The sequence below is a fragment of the Carlito syrichta genome, unplaced genomic scaffold (genome assembly GCF_000164805.1).
Source record: "Carlito syrichta isolate Samal-C Ts95f unplaced genomic scaffold, Tarsius_syrichta-2.0.1 Scaffold316368, whole genome shotgun sequence".
NCBI classification, from domain to species: Eukaryota; Metazoa; Chordata; class Mammalia; order Primates; family Tarsiidae; genus Carlito; species Carlito syrichta.
In genome coordinates, this window is record NW_007260464.1 from 567,976 (window position 1) to 576,317 (window position 8,342).

Genomic DNA, 8,342 nt, shown 5'->3' on the forward strand with positions numbered 1-8,342 from the left:
ACCACAGCCCTGCCCTTGAGTAATGCATAGACCTCTGAAAAAAAATAGATCAATGGTTATTTTATCAGATGGTGGTGGTTGCGATGGCTTCAGGTGGTAATCAAGGACTACTTTCTTGAAGTATAATATTGCTGGACTGAGTCTGGGAGGTAAGTTAACTGAAGACAGGAATAAGAATAGACCTGTCCTATTCTTCATATATTGTTTGTTAATGCCATTTAAAAAATGATGTGATATTTACAACATTGCTGTTTGCTCTGTATCCCAGCTATAAAATTATTAAGCAAAAGTGCTAAGTGCAGAGCTTTGTGACAATGACTAGAAATCTTCCTATAGGTTACTGTTTCCCGAACTTGAGAATTTTGACTAAGATAGTGTTCACACACCCTAGATTGAAAACTATTGCATGAAAAGTTAAATACTGTTATTTTAGTTCAATACTTGGTACTGATACGGTTTCAGATGCAGAAGTGAACATGGGCACCAAAATCAGTATAGCATGACTTGGTTATAAGGTGGTCATACATATATGCAATGTGAAATGGTTTTTAGCAAGACATTAGAAACCAGATGTATTTACTAATAAGTCAGTTTGTTGGTATTACTTTGTTGGTGTTGAGTTTATTGACTTGTACTTTCTGACCTCAGTTTTTTTTTTTTTTTGAGTTGGCATCTCATTCCATCGCCCAGACTGGAGTGCAGTGGCCGCTCCCAGCCACCGCAGCCTCGACCTGCTGGGCTCTGGCGATCCTTCCACCTCAGCCTTCTGAGTAGCCGGAACTACAGGTGCGTGCTACCACGCCCGGCTGATTTTTTGATTGATTGTAGAGATGAGGTCTCGCCAAGTTGCCCAGGCAGGTCTCGAACCTGCCGGCTCAGGCAATCCACTCACCTCAGCCTCCCAAAGCGATGGGATTACAGACTGAGCCACCAAGCCCAGCTCTGACCTCAGTTTTTACTCTCCATTTATTGAAAATTGAATTATCATTTGCTTATTATTTCAGAAGAGAACTAAAACAAAAAATTTAAAAGTGGGAGTATTAAAAAGATGAGTAAGAATAGTATTGCCCTTTTGACACTATTTGGAAAGAAATTAAAGAACAAATATAGATGTTATATTACAAAACTATGAAAGCCTTGTAAATTCTCAACCTTTTACAACTTCCTATTCATCATGATTTCTCAAACATTACTGATGATAATTCTGCAACCATAATCTTAACATTTTCTATTGATAAAGAATAAAATCTGACAACTAGAATTTTTTCTTTTTTGGGAACTTCTTGAAGGCACACATCTTGATTTCTTGGCATCTTGCATGTAGTGAGTACCTCATAAACCCATTTGGTTGACTAGTCATGAATTAGTTAAAATGGTCTTTGAATTATCTATCTTGGAAAAACTTCTCAAATGTGGAACTTCTGTTACTGAATCTATTATTGGAATAAGACCAGTGCCCAAATCTTGAACCTGTTTGACAAAATCTCTGCTTTTTCATATGTTCAACAGCAAATGCCAAATAAAGGGTGGAGTTTCTGCAGACATTCTGCACATTTTTTTCAGATAATTATTTTAGACGTTTTGTTATTGTCTTATTCTAATCTATTTTATCCTTCAGCATTTACTCAAAATTATAAAATGTTGTCTAAGTCTATATTTTAGGTAGAATTTTATCTTGCTAAAAGCTGATTAAAATATTAAAGTAAATTAGTAGATTCTTATAAAGAACATTTTATATTATTTCTTTTTATAAGAAGTTTTAATTTTGTTGTAAACTCTGTAAACAGTCTCTTTTTCACATGTAGAATCTATAGAGCAGTGATTTTCAATCTTAGTATTCCCAAACTGCAACTTTTTAAATGTATTTTTTGTCAAAATATATAGTACATCTTGACATTTTAAATTACATTATTGTAAAATCATGTTTTCATGCTTACTTGCATTATAAAATACTCCTAGCTATCCTTTCTGCTGTTTACACATTCCTGGAGCATTTTAAAAAGTCTCTGTATCTTTTATTTATGTAATTGGTATGCTTGTAAAAATTACAGCATTTGAAAAATTCTCCCTTGTATTCTCTAATACTGTCGTTTTATAGTTTTTTTCCCCTATTTATTCAGATGTCTCTTGCACTTCCTCCTCTGCTGATCATCCCTTAAATGTTTTCCTTCCTCAGGATTCTCTTGCTCTCTGCTGTTCCTTGGTGACCTCAGTCCAGTTCTTTTTGCTGTCACTTCAGTGCTTTCGGTTCTTAAATTTATGTTTCTAGTCTAGATCAGTTGTCTACTACAGGATCTTCCACTTTCAGGTTCACTTAAAATTTAACACGTGCAAAATAAAATTTACTCTGTCTTTTGATGCCTTCCTTCTACCTCAAAGCATATCCTATTGTATTCCTTGTTGGTCAGTGACATCACCATCCAACCCCAGGAGTTCAAACTATCCTGTCTTTTTACCTTCTGCACTTAGTTGTTTCCAGGTCTGCTTCCTATAAGTATGTCTAACCATTTTTCTCATGTTGCGGAACTTTGTGCTTACTTGCAAATTAAAACCATACTCTTATTTAAATGTCTAAGCCTTAATGTATATGGCTACTTTTGCCTTGAAATGTTAATCCTCTTCACTCAATACTACTTCTTCAAGAATTAGTTTAGTCATTACTTCTTGTATCTCTCTATCATCTCAACCTGTCCTCTCATAGTTGTTATCACAGAGTTATAATTCTGTCCGTAAGTGAGTATCTTCTCCCACCAGATTATGTGCTACTAAAGACCAGGGATTGTGGCCTGTATTCCCTGCATTTAATTTGGTACCTGGAGCATGGTAGGCTTTACTAAGTGCTTCTTAAAAGAATACATGAGATTGGATGTTAAGTGTTTTTCCCAATCCGGTGTATTTCTGAGGCACATGTATTTGTTGATTTTCAGAAGGTAACATTCTCACCTTTGTCCCTCTCTGAGTTTGGAGCTAATGGAAATATATAAAATATGTCAGTCTGATCCAAGTCAAAATAATGTTTTATTACTAGCAAAGCTGGGTTGGAGAATGCATCTTGACCCTTTGTCCATCCTCAGTCTTCCTACCATTTCCTTTAAAATCTAAACTTTCCAACTGTGTATATAAGGGGCACTTCAGGCTGGCAAAGCAAACATGTTTACCAAGCCTTCTCCTGGGAGACCCCACTGGCTCAAACTCCCCTGTAACCCCATAGAGGCCATGTAGAGAGACAGGTTTCCCAACACAAGTGTGCTTATCACCTAGAAGCAGGAAGAGGGAATTGCAGAATGCAGACCCAGAAGAGAAACCCTTTAGAATTCATACGTTTATTCATCCAACAAATAGATACGAGCTCTTGCCATGTGCTAGGCGCTGTGTAGATGCTGCAGACACAGATTTTGAGCTTATGTTTAGGACGAACTAAGTTACTTTTTTCAGACTTACTCTCCTTCTCTTATTCTATGAGTAGAAGTTTTCTCTACAGGGACAGGATGTTGGAATCTTTTCTCCAAAGGTAATCCTTTCTCTAGCCATTGCATATAAAGAAAATCCTGAGGACTGGTGATTTTGCTGACACAATGGTATGAAGTACAGAGAAGTATACCAGCTCAATCTTAGGAAAGGAAAATTTCAAAGTTTTAGTGGGCATTTGATTTTATTTCTCTTGTATAAACACCAGGGTGTAGAATTGCTAGATCAATAAATAGGTGGATTTTTAACTTAAAAGAAGAAGCAAAACAAAAAAAGAAAAAATTGTGAAAAGTCTGATCATGAAAATTTATGTTTTCCTTTACATGAAACACTTGCCTTAGGATTTTAAAGGCCATTTAGTACTCCGTCCTGATTTATTTCCAGCATAGGTTTGCCAAAAATTCATTTTTACAAGTTGCTTAAAAATCTCTCCAAGGAGGTATGGTGGCAGCAATTTGAAAGTAATGGGTGTCAGGCACAGTGACTCATGCCTGTAATCCCAGCACTTTTAGAGGCTGAGGTGGGAGGATCTGGAGGCTGCAGTTGACAGAGGGAGACCCTGTCTCAGAAAGAGAGAGAGAAAGAGAGAGAGAGAGAGGGGTCTGGAAATAAAGAAAAGGAAAGGAAAGAGGCAAGTTCTAGAGATCTCAGCCACAATTATCAGCATGTTTTTGCCAGTGTTAGGTCTTTATCACATCAGCATCTCTTGTGAAATCTTTCTGAATGCTCTGGCATTTATCGTTTTTGCTTAGTCTCTTATATAGTTCTTTTAAATTTTTTTTTAAATTGGAGTCTTATTCTGTCACCGAGGCTGGAGTGCAGGCTAGCGCAGCTTGACCTGCTAGGCTTATGTGATCCCTCTGCTTCAGCCTTCCAAGTAGCTGGGACTACAGACACACGCCACCATGCTTGGCTAATTTTTATTTATTTATTGTAGAGATGAGGTCTTGCCAAGTTGCCCAGGTTGGTCTTGAACCCCTAGGTTTAGGCAGTCCTCCCATCTCCGCCTCCCAAAGTGTTGGGATTACAGGCATGAGCCACCATGCCTGGCTTTATATAATTCTTTATAGTGCTTTATATGAGTCAATATTGTAATATATAAATTGATCTTATAAGTGCAGCTTGTATTTTAGCTTTTTATCTGTTGCATAACTTAGATAAGGAAAGTGTCTCATGTAACTGAAGTACACAATTTTAAAAAGTCATACACTGGGGAGAGGAGAACCTATTCAGTAAATGGTGCTGGGAAAACTGACTGACCACATGCAGAAGAGTGAAACAGGACCCCTACCTATCACCATACACAAAAATCAACTCCAAATGAATTAAAGACCTAAATGTAAAACCTCAAACTATAAGAATCTTAGAAAATGCAGGAGACAACCTTACAGAAATTGGAATGGAATAGACAACCAATTCCTGATTAAAACCCCAGATGCCCATGTCATAAGAGATAAGATAGACAAGTGGGACCTCATCAAACTGAAAAGTTTCTGCAAAGCGAAAGAAATCATCAAGAGAGCGGGGAGACAACCCACAGAATGGGAAAATATATTTGCCAACTATATCTGACAAATGCCTAATATCCAGGATCTACAAAGAACTCGAATGTGCCGAAAGGAAAAAGCAAACAAACAGCCCCATTAAAAAATGGGCAAAAGACATGAATAGTCACTTCTCAAAAGAAGATATACAAGCAGCCAACAGACACATGAAAAAAAGTTCAGCCTCACTTATCCGAGAAATGTAAATCAAAGCCACATTGAGATACTACCTAACTCCAGTAAGAATGACCATCATTAATAAAACAAACAATAACAGATCGTGGCAAGGATGTAGAGAAAAGGAAATGCTTCTACACTGTTGATGGGAGTGTAAATTAGTACAACCTTTATGGAAAACACTGTGGCAATTTCTAAAAGAACTAGATATTGACATTCCATATGACCCACCATTCTCCCTTCTGGAAATATACCCAGAGGAACTCAAACCATTCTAAAAAAAAATATGTGCACACATGTTTATTGTAGCACTATTCACAAGAGCGGAAACATGGAACCAACCGTGCTGCCCATCAAAAGCGAACTGATTTTAAAAATGTGGTACATATACACAATGGAATATTATTATGCAGCCATAAAGAAGAACAAAATTGTGGACTTCACAGCAACTAGGATGGATTTAGAGTCTATAATACTCAGTGATCTATCACAGAAACAAAGAACTGAGTACCCCATATTCTCAACTCATAAGTGGACCCTGAACACCTATCATAACACCACAAAAAAAGGATTGGCAGTAGCAAACACTGCCGGGTCAGGGTTACATAACACCAGTAAGTGTACCTTATCCTAATTCAGATGAAGTGAGGTCTGATTGGGAGTCCCAATAGTTCACCTGTACCTGAAACCACTATATTCACAATCCTAACTTGTACCCCACAACTTTAAGATTTTAAAAAGTCAGCCGGGCTCGGTGACTCAGCCTGTAATCCCGCGCCTTTGGGAGGCTGAGGTGAGTGGATTGCCTGAGACCGCGGGTTCGAGACCCGCCTGGGCAATTTGGCGAGACCTCATCTCTACAATAAATCAAAATTAGCCGGGCGTGGTAGCGCACGCCTGTAGTTCCAGCTACTTGGAAGGCTGAGGCGGAAGGATCGCCGGAGCCCAGCAGGTCGAGGCGGCGGTGGCTAGGAGCGGCCACTGCATTCCATTCTGGGTGACAGAGTGAGACTCCAACTCAAAAAAAAAAAAAAAGTCATATACTTAATTCTTTATATTGTTATACAAGGAAAGTGAGTCTCTAGAACTGCGACTCTCAAACCTGAGTGTGCCTGAAGCTCATACATAAGGGACATGGTGAGAGGGAGGCTCCTGTTTTGAAATTGGAATTCTGGCATTCCCTCCAGAGATTGATTCAGAAGGTCTGTGCCACGGACTATTCACTTTTAGAAGTACTCCAGGAAATGTTTTTTTGAACCCTAATAGGGCAATCATAGGGCCATCTTTAGAGAAGCATTGTACTATGGAAACATAGTTTGCTTAGATTGGATTTATTCTGAGGTGACTTTTTATGATAAGATAAATAATATCAGAGGATACTTTTGTGAATGTTGATTTATTAGGGAGTTAGGAGTGGTGGTAATTGTTCCTTAGAGATTCTTAATGTTAAGAGTTTGGTAGACAAATCAGTATAAGTAGATATATCTAATTCTATCCAGAGACTGAGGGTAAATTCAGTTATTTGCTAGTAAAATGATTTTGTTTACATGTCTTTGTTTTAGTAACGGAATTACTTATTATGTTTTCTATAATATTGATTTCAGACAATCTTGATGTATTTTAAAGGTCTTGATGTCAGGAACCAGTTTTATGAATATTCACATATTTCATAATGCCTACCTTAGTACCTTGAATGTAGTAGACATTTGCTAAAACTTTAGAATTGCAAATATTTAGTTAATGAGCTTCCTACCAAGATCATTGCATTATTTGATATACATTATTATGATTATAGTTATTATATATGATGAGTAAAATTAAAGCTAAGTAAACTTCTCTTAGGGCTTTTTGTTTGTGTTTTTTAAAAATAATTTTCTTATGTTTCATTTTTCCTTATCCTTATCTGTCCTGACTTGAATATTGCCGATTTTTCTCATTTTGTAGCTGCAACTGAAAATTTAATTACTTAATTTGATGTCTTTCGACATGTTCCAATACTCAAGAGAATGAATAGAATAATCCTACCTCCTGCTTTGCCTGGGATGTCACTTTTCTGGTGTAATTGGTAATAGCACCCTCAGTTCCTTTCAAGACTCAAAGTTATATAATGCCTTTGAAACTTGAAATCATAGTGACTTGCAAATTGAGTTTTTGACTTCACTTGTTCATAGGGGCCCTTCAGGGGCTCCATAATCCTACTTTTTGTTGTTGTTGTTGTTGTTGTATTAATATTGGCTCCTTTTGTATTTTGATTTCTAATTGTGAGCATTTTGAAGACCTCCAGTTTTGGATAGTCTCTTTATTTTTGATGAGAATTTTTGTTTTGTATGTGGAATTTTAAATTTACTTAGTTGTATTTTTTTGAAGTATAGAAGGTTTGGCTATCTTGAGAAATTTTTGCTCTTTAAAAATGGTTTTGAAATGAGTGACAGTTCATGGGCCATTAGTGTATGTCTCAGCATTGATGCAACAAAAACAGTTTTCAAAAATACATTTAATAATGTTCGTGGTGTTCCATGAAAATTTTTTCAGGTTGTTCAGGAGTCTTTTACCAGGAAATATTCCACTTATAAGCAGGCTAATGAAAGGGAAAGTTGTAAGTTCAGTGTATTTTGTCTTCTTTCAAATTAAAGAAAATGGTTCCTGGAAACATTGATCTTACTGTTTTATTTTTAAAGAACACCTTTTATTATTTTTATTTTTTAATTTTTTTTATTTTTTGGAGTCTCACTCTGTCGCCCAGACTGGAGTGCAGTGGCCGCTCCCGGCCACCGCAGCCTCGACCTGCTGGGCTCCGGCGATCCTTCCACCTCAGCCTTCCGAGTAGCCGGAATTACAGGCATGCGCTACCACACCCGGCTGATTTTCTGATTTATTGTAGAGATGAGGTCTCGCTGCCCAGGTGGGTCTTGAACTCACGGGCTCAGGCAATCCACTCACCTCAGCCTCCCAAAGGCATGGGATTACAGGCTGAGCCACCGAGCCCGGCTTAAAGAACACCTTTTTAAAGTATAACATAGCCGGGCTCGGTGGCTCAGCCTGTAATCCAGCATCTTTGGGAGACTGAGGTGAGTGGATTGCCCGAACCCGCGGGTTTGAGACCCGCCTGGGCAGCGAGACCTCATCTCTACAATAAATCAAAAAATCAGCCGG

At 37.8% G+C, this 8,342-nt stretch overlaps 1 protein-coding gene across 6 annotated transcripts in view; it reads left to right on the forward strand.

The window, feature by feature from the left end:
* EFR3A (EFR3 homolog A) overlaps window positions 1-8,342 on the forward strand; it is a 125,488-nt gene that overhangs the window by 32,719 nt on the left and 84,427 nt on the right. The gene's annotated exons all lie outside the window — the stretch shown is intronic.